Raw genomic sequence first — 12,794 nt, 5'->3', positions numbered from 1 at the left:
GTCATAAGTGACAAAAACGATAACAAGTGCCCTGGGCATAAAATGGACCTCGCACTCAGCCTGGAGACCCCAATCATCAGGGAAAGTAGAGAGATCTGATCAGACCTTAAAATGAACCTTAGCCAAGCTATGCTAGGAGACTCAAGAAAACTGGATTGAGTTACTCCCAGTTGCCCTGCTCTGCATGCAGTTAGCTCCAAGAGATAAGTTAAAGCTAAGTGTGTATGAACTTACGTATGGTAGACCCATTCCCCAAGTGGAAAAACAACAAAAGCGTGACCAGGGATATTTAGGAAGTATGGAACTTCACTGATTGTTGGATCTATCACTCCCAACCTGAAAGAGGAAAGGACCATCAGACGTATTTAAGAGGAACCCTGAAAACCGAGAAGGAAGTACTAAATAACACCCTCCTCCCAGTGGACAATCCCAATATAAACCCAACCACAGCAGTGAGCCTCAACATCAGGGCACACTTTTGCCTATAAGCAAAAGACCTAGACACCTTCATTTTTAGGAACAATTCGCATATACTGGTGTCAATCCTACCTGGTGGGCAATATCACCCTTACAAACTGGACAGTACAACTTGCAACCTGCAATGGGAACCATATCCGAGTTCCAAACTGTAGACAGGCTGATGGTGCCAGTTGTGACACTTAATGATAGAGAATACAAACAGCCCCCAAAATATGTAAATTACGCAGTCCGAAAGAGAAAAACACACCTGAGAAGGATACTTGGACGCCCCAGTAAGACCTTAGATATACCAGTGTGGATAGAGCACCACAGTACCAGCCGTTCAAGAACTCAAGGTAAGGACTTCCCTGGTGGCACAGTGGATAAGAATCCGCCTGCCAACGCGGGGGACACGAGTCCGAGCCCTGGTCTGGTAAGACCCCACATGCCGCGGAGCAACTAAGCCCGTGAGCCACAACTACTGAGCCTGTGCTCTAGAGCCCATGCGCTACTACTGAAGCCCCCATGCCTAGAGCCCGTGCTCTGCAACAAGAGAAGCCACAGCATGGAGAAGCCTGCGCAACGCAACAAAGAGTAGCCCCTGCTCGCCACAACTAGAGAAAGCCCGTGCACAGCAACGAAGACCCAACGCAGCCAAAAACAAACAAACAAACAATTAATTAATTAATTTTTAAAAAAGAACTCAAGGTAATGGCACAGGACTGGTGTGTTTATAAGAAGGGTTCATGTTCTTAGGTAAGCGCCCAAACTCAACAAGAGGCTGGGCATCCCAGTGCTTAGAAAACACCAAGGTAAGAGGCTATATCACCATTGGAACAGTAGGGCCAGATGCGAGGCTGATTAAAGTTTACAATCAGGGGCTTCCCTGGTGGCGCAGTGGTTGAGAGTCCACCTGCCCATGCAGGGGACACGGGTTCGTGCCCCAGTCCGGGAAGATCCCACATGCCGCGGAACGGCTGGGCTCGTGAGCCATGGCCGCTGAGCCTGCGCGTCCGGAGCCTGTGCTCCGCAACAGGAGAGGCCACGGCAGTGAGAGGCCGGCATACCGCAAAAAAAAAAAAAATAAAAAAAGTTTACAATCAGACCATGAACAAAAAGGAGAAGCCATGATGTTTCAAGAGAGCGGCAGGACTACTAATTTCAGGAATCACTGTACTCACAGGGGTGCTAGTGACCTTGGCCAGGGAAACCGTATATAACACTGTCACCATAAAGAAGATAACAGCCACCGTGGAGACAGTGGCCAATGGGACGGGCCTTGACTTCAAGCTATTACAAAAGTCTATTGACTCACTGGTCAGGATTGTCCTAGAAAACAAAATTGCTCTAGATTAGCTGACCAGGTAGGGGCCTATACACTGGCCAATACGAAGTCCTATTTTTATGTTAATGCAAGCGGCTTAATTGAAGGAAGTGCAGACAGACTACTGAAAAACCGCAACTTGTCCAGCAGAAACCAGGCAGTCTAATCTGGCCGAACAAATTTGGAGTGGGGCAAAGCAGGACCTCCCTAGCGTCTCTTGGTTTCTACTCTTCCTCGGCCCCTTAATGACCATTATTCTCTTGCTAATACTTGGGCCATGCATGCCAAACTGTCTCCAAAAGTTTAGAATCTATAAAGTTCCAAATGGTGGTTGCTCAGGGATGCGAACAGTTAAGGCTGAGAGCTGGTGACAAACACATCTAAAGGCAGCTGGGGAGACGTTCTCCTCCTCTACCCTGGGTTATGATGATGCCCCAAATCAGCAGGGAGTAGTTACAGAAGACGGACCTGTGCCCCTCAGTGCCTCTCAAGAATAAGGAGCAGGACAAGACGGAAAAGGGATGTGTCACCAGCAAGGCCCATTAACAATTCCCGGGAAATACAGAATCTGGGTAACAAAATAGTCTAACCTTTTTCTTCCTCTGCGCTTAGTCCAGTTTCACTTGCTCACGGGGTGCTGCGTGCAGAGGGCTTGCCCCTTGCACTTCAGAAAGAAGTTCCCAGGGCGAAAAGGACGCCCAAGACACCTCAATTCAAGATGGTGGCGGCGGGCCCCTTGCAGAGACGCACACAGCACGCACGCACACAGCACGCACGCACGTAGCACGCACCACGCACGCACCACGCACGCACCACGCACTACGATCTGGAGCCGTGAATTGCGCAGCTGCGCCCGCCCAGCGAGAATTACGGCCCCTCCCTGGCCTGCTGCCCAGATCCCTATAAAGCAGCCCCGCCCACAGCCTGTCAGCTCACACCTTTCCATTCTTTGCTTAAAGAATAAAGCTTTCCTTTGCTTCTGAACCAAACTGGGTCTCTTCGTTCTATTGGCGCAAGTGACACTGGCAGGAGGACCCCTGTTGGGGCTGGGCTTGAGGGGGGCTGATAACACTTTGGGGAGCTCTCCTATGGGGTTTCCACATGTGTGGCACTTCCATGGCATCTGTGTTCTGCTGGGCACAGAGTCCAGTGCTGGTGGCTGTCCCTCAAGTGCCTGGGGTGGAGTGGGTGAAAAACTCTTTACCCCTGAAATGAAATACAGAAACAGGATGTCAAAGCAGGGTCACTCTGTTACAGCGTGTTACAGCATTGAGGACCGTAGCCTCCTCTCTGCCCAGGAGTAGGCCTGCATCCAGGGCATCAGGTAGCGGGTGCTGTGCTGTTCTCAGTCAATTCTCAAGAATCAGGAACTTCAAGGAAAATGCTTCCCTGAGTCCACAAAATCATAGATAGGTTTCCAGGAGTCTGAGAAGGCCTCTGTGATTGTGTAAGAAATTGAGTGTTGTAGGTGAGAATGTAAATTTTTCTATGGAGAGGGTCATGTTCTTTCAGCAGATACTTAAAGGGGTCCCCAAGCTGAAAGATTAAGAACTATCTCCCGGGGCTTCCCTGGTGGCGCAGTGGTTGAGAGTCCGCCTGCCGATGCAGGAGACGCGGGTTCGTGCCCCGGCCCGGGATGATCCCACATACCGTGGAGCGGCTGAGCCTGTGAGCCATGGCCGCTGAGCCTGCGCATCCGGAGCCTGTGCTCCGCAACAGGAGAGGCCACAACAGTGAGAGGCCTGCGTACCGCAAAAAAAAAAAAATCTCCCCCCTCCAAGCTTTGTTATGACGTTAAACTCCTCACCCCATTGCTCTGTCCTCTTTCCCAGGGGACTCTTTAGGCCCCTCCACTTGGGGCAGGCGGCAGTGAGAGAAGTCTGTTTGCTCTGCTCTGCAAATAGACTTTTCTCACCCTCACCCCCTGCAAAACTCTCCAAACATGCCTAAACTCAGTTGAAGACTATGGCTCCAAAAGACCTCCTTGGTACATGAGTTTAATTAAATATAGAAAAGGTAAGTTTGCACATTTTATTGCCAGTCCTCCTGCATTTGTAGTAGAGGTTGTATTGCCATTTTAAAACAGCCTTGGGGAAAAAAATCCTCTTATAGAAAGTGACAACTTATTCTGGGGAAATTGTAGGAGTGGTAACTGAGAGTATTGATTTAATTAATTTTACTGCCTATCTGCATTGCCTGGGAACAGGTAAAATAACCAAATAAAATGGCAACATTTCATCTTCATGATTCCTGCAATCAAGTCAGGGGGAATTTACTAAATTGAGTAAGCTGCTGAACGAGACACAGTTCAAAGACTACTAGTGAGACGTGGAGGTCCTGGCATTCAGAGGCACACCTACCATGAGCCTCCTGAAACTGAGCTCCAGTGGGATTGTGGGCACTGGTTTAAAGCTACGGAATGGTCCTCACCTGGGAGAGGGTACCCCCAGGTTAAGCATGGTTGTGGGGTGGGAGGGGGCCAGGGGCCAGCAGGACATTTGGGAGGAGGCTTTATCTCCAAGGGAGCCTCATACTTCTTTAATTTGTGTTGATTAATACTTAATTCCATCCTTTTTGTATTTTTTTTCTTTTTGCTCCAAAGTGGTTCAGTTAATTAACAAATAGCCTGTATATCTTTTCCTAGAATATTCCATTTCCTTCTAAGTGTCTTTGGGGATAGTAGGAAACTGCTCCCCTTTTCCTTATAGGAGCAGCAAACCTGTGAGCTTTTTTCTTCTTTTGGATCCTTTTGTTGTAATGGTTCCCATCTGCTCCCCAGAGAAGGAAATTAAAAACTGCACTGCAGGGCTTCCCTGGTGGCACAGTGGTTAAGGATCTGTCTGCCAATGCAGGGGACACAGCTTCGAGCTCTGGTCCGGGAAGATCCCACATGCCGCGGAGCAACTAAGCCCGTGCGCCACAACTGCTGAGCCTGCGCTCCAGAGCCTGTGAGCCCCAACTACTGAAGCCCGCCCGCCTAGAGACCATGCTCCGCAACAAGAGAAGCCACCGCAGTGAGAAGCCTGCGCACCACAACGAAGAGTAGCCCCCGCTCGCTGCAACTAGAGAAAGCCCGTGCGCAGCAGCGAAGTCCCCACACAGACAAAAAAATAATAATTAATTTTTTAAAAATGCACTGCATTGGGCACATGGTGGATCAAGTTTTCCCACTGCTGTTGTGAATGGAGCCAAGCACGTTTGCAATCACTCCAAACTGTTCCCTTTCTTGAGAGAACTGTCCAGAAGAGGAGGCTGTGTGGACAAGGCAGGCTTCCTGGCCTCAGAGCCCTGGCAGCTGAAGCAGCGCTTGCTCCTCAAATTTGACTTCTGGTCTTCCTAAATGCCAGATTGCTCCTGCCTCCAAGGGTTCTGACTCGCCCTTCTGTCTAGTTCCAGCATTGCCTAAGAGCTTGGCTCTACTCTGTTTGCTTGTAACAAGCAGTATTTTACTTACTTTCTGAGATGCTGAGAGTGGGCGAGCAGGCCGTGAGAATCAAACGCTGAGTGGGGAGGCCTGTGGGCCATTGCTTCAGGCCTCAGGAAGTCAATCCCACAGGTGCAGCTCCACCTGCCCTGGGACACCCCAGCTAGTCACATCCACCAGCTTTATTGTGCAAACCCAGCTCATATCCTCCACACTCACAGATGGCAGGGCTTAGCTTCCAGGTGTGAGGGAGTGAAAACATGGGCAGGAGGCCTTCCATCACCTGTTGGTTTCTCTCTTCAATGACTAATATAGGAAGAGCTACGTAATGGGAGAGTCAAGGCTCGGAGTCCTTGGTGAACGTGATTGCTTTTCTGCCTGTAATGCATGTTTTCCAGCTTGGCTCTAGTAAGTGTTGTAACAGATGCAGAAAAGGGAGTCACCCTATTTTTCTCTGAGATATTCATGGTTGGAGGATGAGCTAGTATTCATCAGTGGCAGCCCTAAATAAGAAAGCCTTTGCCACAGCATTTGCACTTGGCTAGCAAAATGGGGCAAAATTCAAAAGGAGGAAATAGAAATTAGGGAGCTCCCCCTTCTTTTCTGTCTGTCACATGAAATACGATTCCAGTTCTGCTGTTGTCTCCAGCTGCGACAAAGAGCATCTGACTCTGTGTGAGGATCCCCCTCTGGCTCACTTTATAGATTCTGATCATGATGACATGAGATCTCAGAGTGGCAATTAGATGACATTAGCACACAGAGGCCAGCAAAATTCACGTTCAAAGCAGTTAAAGATCATTTATCACCTTCCTGAGACTGTTCAACATATGCCATGGTTCAGAAGCATCCATGACTTCTTAGAGCACTCATGTCGCTAGCTATCATTTATTCTTATTATTTATTAAGTAGGTGGGATCATCTTTCCCCACCCTCATCATCATCAAGGTATAGCCAATGTGTCTATCGCATCCAAATATAGCTATTTGATCTGAAAACCATCCTGACCTGAGTTTAATACATGACAATTTCCTACAGTGATTTTTTGGAGCCAACCATACGGGAATTTGTGTACCTCGTGGGCAATTAAAAAATTAATACTATTTGCTCTAGCATCAGTGGTCTAACAGATTACTGTGTCACTTCAGGAATTTCCAATTTAGATAAGTAATTTTAAGAGATTTACTTCCAGAGTTTATTCTTTTCCATCAGAAGTTTAGTAATAAATGATAACATTCTTCTCCCCAGATCTCCATGAATGTCGTGCCAAACGACAGCTCAAATGCTCTATATAGGGTCTACACCTAAGTGGGTTAGACAATGATTTGATTGAGAAAGAAAAATACATCATTTAACCAAATATTCTTCCCTCCCCCACCACTCACATACCTAGAAAGCGAGGGTTTTTTGTTTGTTGTTCCTCAGGCTTGGGAGATATATTTGCCCTCAATAGTGACAAGGGGCACCAAACTCCTCTCACCTTCCTAGGTGTGGTCCCTTTTCAGCTCTAAATAATTAATGTATCTCAAACCTGGCTTCTCATTCAGATCACTTTAGAGAGTTTGTTTTCCTAACAATGCCCGGGGCTTACCACCAAAGATTCTGCTTCAGTTGATGTGATGTTGAGGCCATGGCTGTGCTATTTTTTTGAAAGCTCCTCGGGTGATCCTCAGCCAGACTGAAGGCCTCTGGAATAAACTCATCTCAGTATTACCAGAAACAGAGTAAATCAATCCAGGTTAAACAGACAGACACATGTGAAAAGGAACCTACTACCTGAGACTTTACTTTCTTTGAAGGTCTTAATAAGCTCCTTTAGGGCCAGGTGGGAGTCTCAGCACCAGTGTCTGGCACATTGTGGTTTGTAGAATGAAGATGATTATTTATTCTTATCATGCAATAGTGATTCATAATATATGTCCAGAAGTCATTTTTTGACAATCTCAACTTATAAACTATGGAACACCTGAAAGGGAAAAAAGGAAAAAAAATGCTGCAATTGAGCAGCTAAAATTATGTCAAAAAACTAAAAATGATTCTAACACACTTTCCTCCTGGGACCATCCCTCAGGCTGCTCTGGGAGCTCTCTTCTTATTTTACACACAGTTCTAACAGTCTTGCTTCTCTGGTTCTTCATTTACGGAAACTTAGAGGAGTGACTAAGGAAAATGACACATCAAAAAAGTAACCAATGGAATTCAGAGAGAATATGATAGTTTGGGACTATTTAGGATGAGGGCAAATAGTTTTACATATCGAGCATCCCTGACTTGGTGCCCATCATTCATTCATTTATCGGGATTCACTAGTGCAAGGTACCATGCTGGATGCATAGGGATTACAAAGGTGAACACTTTCATTGAGTACGAGTGAGTCTCTACCTTGGTCCCAGCCCCATTATTTTCGCTCTTGAGTTGCTTAAATACAGTAGCATCATGCAGCTGCTGCTTAGTTTTCACATAGCATTTTTTGCTGTCCAGAGTATTTTATAGTTTTTTATTACTGAGGCCCTAGTTCAGGTCATTCTTATGGCCGCATAACTGTCTCTCTGTCCACATAAACTTCTCCAACCCCTACTTTATATTTCTGCCACAAAGATCTCCCTAAATGCAAATCTGATATTACTCCCAGTTAAAATCCTCTAATGATCCCACAAGCTACAAGATTTCACTTGGACTTCTACATGAGGTTCTTCATGACTGATCCGCGACTATCTCCCAGCCTACTCTTATCCCTCCTGTATCTCATTTTCAGGTCACATAACCCCCTCACTATTCCCTTCACACTGTATTTCATAATTCTTTGCCTTTGCTCACGCCATTCCTTCTCTTTGGAATGCTTTCTCTTCTTGCCATTTTAGCTATCCTGTCCTCCAGGAAGTTTTCCTTGACGTCTACTCACTCTGCACATGTGCCACCTAACCCATTGGGTTCGTTGTCTTCCACTTGCTCTTATTATGTACTAGAATAGTGTTCACATGTGTTGTCTTCACAGCTGCTTCTTCCCTCTACTACTCCCTTACTTCCCAGCATTTTAAGGAACATTGAAGTGAAGGCAGGAACCATTCTTATCCATTCTTAACAATTCTTATCATTGTCTTTCCAGAGTCTGACATCAACAATAAGTGGCTGCTAAAGGGGACTAAACTGAAAGCTCTTTCCCATTTTTATTACTCAGGTGTCATATCTCAGCAGGAACTTCTGGAAGTAGTTCACGAGCCCTGGGTTTCTACAAATTGTTCCTAGGATTTAGATGAGGAGTCTAATGCTCTGACATTAGTGAGCAGTCATGGAGAACATGGGAGCTGGCAGGAGGCTGTCTGGGATAAACATGTGAGTTACTTCATCTCTGGAACTTCAGTTCCTCATCTGTTTCTCAGGTGTGTGCAGTGCTTGTCATGCCAATAATATGATAGCTAAAAATTTACTGAGCATTTATTATTATTGTTTTTATTGGATCTTCACAAAACATTTTGATATATGCAGGACAAGTAGTATCATTCCCATTTTATAGATGAGGATACTGAGTCTCAAACTTGCTTAAGATAATGTGTCAGTAAGGGTAGGCTCTGGGGATTGGAATTTGGGAATTCTGATTTTTTGTCCATTTTTCTTTGCATAACTATATGACATCATCTACATGTGTCACAAATGATGGTTTTAATGATGAACTTGAATCATCAAGAAAATATTACAGACAGTATATAATGCTTAAGAAGGCAGGACAATAGATAACAACTTTTAGAAAAGGTTCCATCCACAAGTTTAAATAAAACCAAGAAAATGTGGTTCTGAAGGGACTAAGATTTGTGTATGTGAAAAATAAACTTATTTGGACAACTTATTCCCTGATTTATAAATCAAGTATTATTGTAGCCAAATTTTAGTAATATAGTAGGTTTATTAGAAATTAGAATCAAGGGATAGAGAGCTTCCTTGAGATGTATTCTAGAGTATTCTGCTACATTTGCTTATAGCCATGCTTTTCCTAGTCCACAGCAATAATGGATAAATTTTAGAGATCTTGCTTTGAAAGCCACCTTCAAATATCCTCTTACTTTTCTAGAATTGCTACCTAAGAACTAGGAGCAATCTTCCATAAACACCTAAAACCTATTTTCTCTTATTTCTCTTAAATCAGAAGTAACTTTGTTCCTCTATTTACCTTTTTTTAAAAAAATTTTTATTAGGGTATAGTTGTTTTACAATGTTGTGTTAGTTTCTACTGTACAGTGAAGTGAATCAGCTATATGTATACATATATCCCCTCTTTTTTGGATTTCCTTCCCATTTAAGTCACCACAGAACACTAAGTAGGGTTCCCTGCGCTATACAGCAGGTTCTCATTAGTTATCTATTATATACATATTAGTGTATATATGTCAACGCCAGTCTCCCAGTTCATCCCACCCCCTTTATTTGTCTTGAATCACTAGGTCCTCTTCCATATTACCAATGATTTCTGTTTTGTTTTGCTTTGAAGTAAAGGTTACAGGTAGGATTTTGTTTGCAAGGAAAAAAACAAGTGAATTGTTTCCTAGGGCATTTAAAATCTTTGTTTCCTAGAAATATGATTGTTTGAAGATGAACCTCCTTGGAGTCTTAATCTCAAATGTAGTCTACCCAGTATAATCTTTGGAAATGTTTATTGCTTTAATCTGGACTTGATATGTAGCACTGCCTAGACCCAGGAGTCTAACAGGTATCCTGAGGCCAATAATGCTTTTGTCAGTGTTATGAACTGGTCTGTTGATCTTCTCTGTTTTACACCAGGGCAGGGTGGGAGTGGGGTGGGGGAACCTGTTAGGATGCGGATTTCTGGGCTCCTCTCCTACCCTCCTGAATAATAACCTCTAGTGGGAGGGGGTGTGGCACCCAGGAATCTGCATTTTAACAAACTTTCCAGGTGATTCTTCTACATATGACCCTTTGAGAATCCGTGATCCAGATTGTACTTTGCACCTCAGTGAAGACAGCAGTCAGTTCAAGTTTTTTGCCTAGAGACAAAGCAAAGCAACCACCCTATTTCAAAAGCCCTGCTTTCTGGCTTGAGACAGTGCTGCTTTTCCACTCTTGCTTGGTGTTCTGTTTCCAAGCCAATTTCAGTGCGTAACTGCTCAGTATATTGATTTAAAATGCACTCAGCCATGTTGTGAGTTGTGAGTGAGAATTAAAGCCAGCCTTTTGTTTTAAAGAAGGTGTGAACTTGACCACCAGTTATCTGTAATGACAATGCATCTCAAGAGAGCCTCCTATCACCAGGAGCTACAAGGAAGAATCTACTGATCTTTATCTTAGAAAGCCAGAAATCAAAGTGCAAAGTGTTTCTTCACTTCACGGTTTTCCTATTTATCATGCAAGCTTCGATTTTAATATTTAGTCCCATACATGTCATGAGTTTATATGTAGTGGAAAGTGAAAAGGTTTTGGCATCCAAATAATGAATTCTCTTAGGGGAAGTGTCTGCATGGGATTTCAGTCCTTGATGGGAAGGAGAGTTTGTGTTTTGTATTATCATTTTATCATTTGAAACTTCTGGGCTTTGTAGGTTAAATGCTGTCAGCTGCTCTTCAAGGAAATTACTAGCTCTTCATTCTTAGTTCTTACATAGTCTATGCTCTTTATGCATTTGATTCTTCCCCACTGCCTAAAGTGCAGGGAATGAAACATCAGACGATATGCCTAAGATGGTCGCCATCTCAGAGAAGGAAAAAGGAGGCTGTCTTTTCTTTCAGTTGGTGGCCTATTGACCAAATTATGTATTTTATAATAAAAATGCACTTCCAGTCAACAGTGAAAGGCAGATGCATTTTGATCTTTTTTTTAAAAAAAAAATTTATCTATTTATTTGGTTGCGCTAGGTCTTAGTTGCGGCAGGTGGGCTCCTTAGTTGTGGCATGCATGTGGGATCTAGTTCCCTGACCAGGGATCAAACTGGGGCTCCCTGCATTGGGAGCACAGAGTTTTAACCACTGAACTACCAGAGAAGTCCCTGTTTTGATCTTATAATAATGTCATTACTAGAATAAATAGGCAAAATTTCTACTAAAAACAATGGAGTCATATGAATCTAGGCACTGGTTATGCAATTGCCATAGAATTGGTGTTTAGTAATAAAAGACACACAATTGGTTGAACAATAGAAGAACCCAGAACATAGGAGATAGGTGGGAAGAATCCATGTGAGAGGCATGGAGAATCATAGATCTCAAGATGGTATTTACATTCTTTAAATAATTGGGTGTTTCCTTTTTCAAAGTAATCTTATTACAATTTCTCAACATGTCAGGAAAATAGTTTTTCTCAAGGCAGAAAAAAATCTGAAGTAACAGTAAAACTCTCTCCTTGCTTTTTATTTCTATAATTAATTACTTTTAATTGACATTTATTATGCATTTATTTTCCAATTATAATTTCTTGGAGTCTTTTAAAATTGCATCTCTGTCATTATATAGTGGTGGAAGTCATCTGTTTTGGTTATAACAGGACAACTGATTATATTAACATGATTCTGAAACAGCAACATGTGTTCCTTGTAAAAAATTCAAACTATACCAAAAATTAAGAATAAAATGTAAAGCCATATGAAAATGTACAACTCTGGGGTAACTCCTATCAGTCTGGATTACCACTTTTATCAGACATTTCTCCATGTATATTTACAAACATACAGATACAGTTTTAAACTTTAATACAAATGCGATCATACTCAACATGTATGTTCTGTAACCTTTTATTTCCCCCACTAGGACACATATCATGGACATTTTTTCATAATTACACAATTACAGAATTACATCATCAGTTTTTAATGGTTTTGCTGTTTCCTACTGTGCAAATTCCATAATTTACTCATCCCTATGAATGAACATTTTTTTCACTATTTTGAAACATACTTCCAGACTCACAGCACCACTGTATACATACCATGTGGCTGAGAAAAGAATTTCAGTGCCATTAAGAATTCTGCATCAAATCAAAACCACAATGAGGTATCACCTCCCACCGGTCAGAATGACCATCATCAAAAAGTCTACAAACAATAAATGCTGGAGAGGGTGTGGAGAAAAGGGAACCCTCTTGCACTGTTGGAGGGAATGTAAATTGATACAGCCACTATGGAGAACAGTATGGAGGGTCCTTAAAAAACTAAAAGTAGAACTACCATACGACCCAGCAATCCCACTACTGGGCATATTCCCTGAGAAAACCATAAATCAAAAAGAGTCATGTACCACAATGTTCATTGCAGCACTATTTACAATAGCCAGGTCATGGAAGCAACCTAAGTGTCCACTGACAGATGAATAGATAAAGAAGATGTGGCACATATATACAATGGAATATTACTCAGCCATAAAAAGAAACAAAATTGAGTTATTTGCAGTGAGGTTTATGGACCTAGTGTCTGTCATACAGAGCGAAGTAAGTCAGAAAGAGAAAAACAAATACCATATGCTAACACATATATATGGAATCTAAAAAAAAAAATGGTTCTGATGAACCTAGGGCCAGGACAGGAATAAAGACACAGACGTAGAGAATGGAGTTGAGGACATGGGGAGGGGGAAGGGGAAGCTGGGACGA

General features: G+C 43.2%; 1 long non-coding RNA gene across 1 annotated transcript in view; it reads right to left on the bottom strand.

Annotated features, from left to right (window-relative positions):
- LOC132597565 (uncharacterized) overlaps nt 1–2,406 on the bottom strand; it is a 49,589-nt gene extending 47,183 nt beyond the window's left edge. The window contains exon 1 of the long non-coding RNA XR_009564464.2: nt 2,374–2,406. This is a non-coding gene — a long non-coding RNA (uncharacterized lncRNA). The remainder of the gene's footprint in view (nt 1–2,373) is intronic.
- Between the last annotated feature and the right edge of the window lie 10,388 nt (nt 2,407–12,794).

Source organism: Globicephala melas, chromosome 7 (genome assembly GCF_963455315.2).
Source record: "Globicephala melas chromosome 7, mGloMel1.2, whole genome shotgun sequence".
In the NCBI taxonomy this organism is placed as follows: domain Eukaryota; kingdom Metazoa; phylum Chordata; class Mammalia; order Artiodactyla; family Delphinidae; genus Globicephala; species Globicephala melas.
This window is presented reverse-complemented; position numbering and strand designations above follow the sequence as displayed.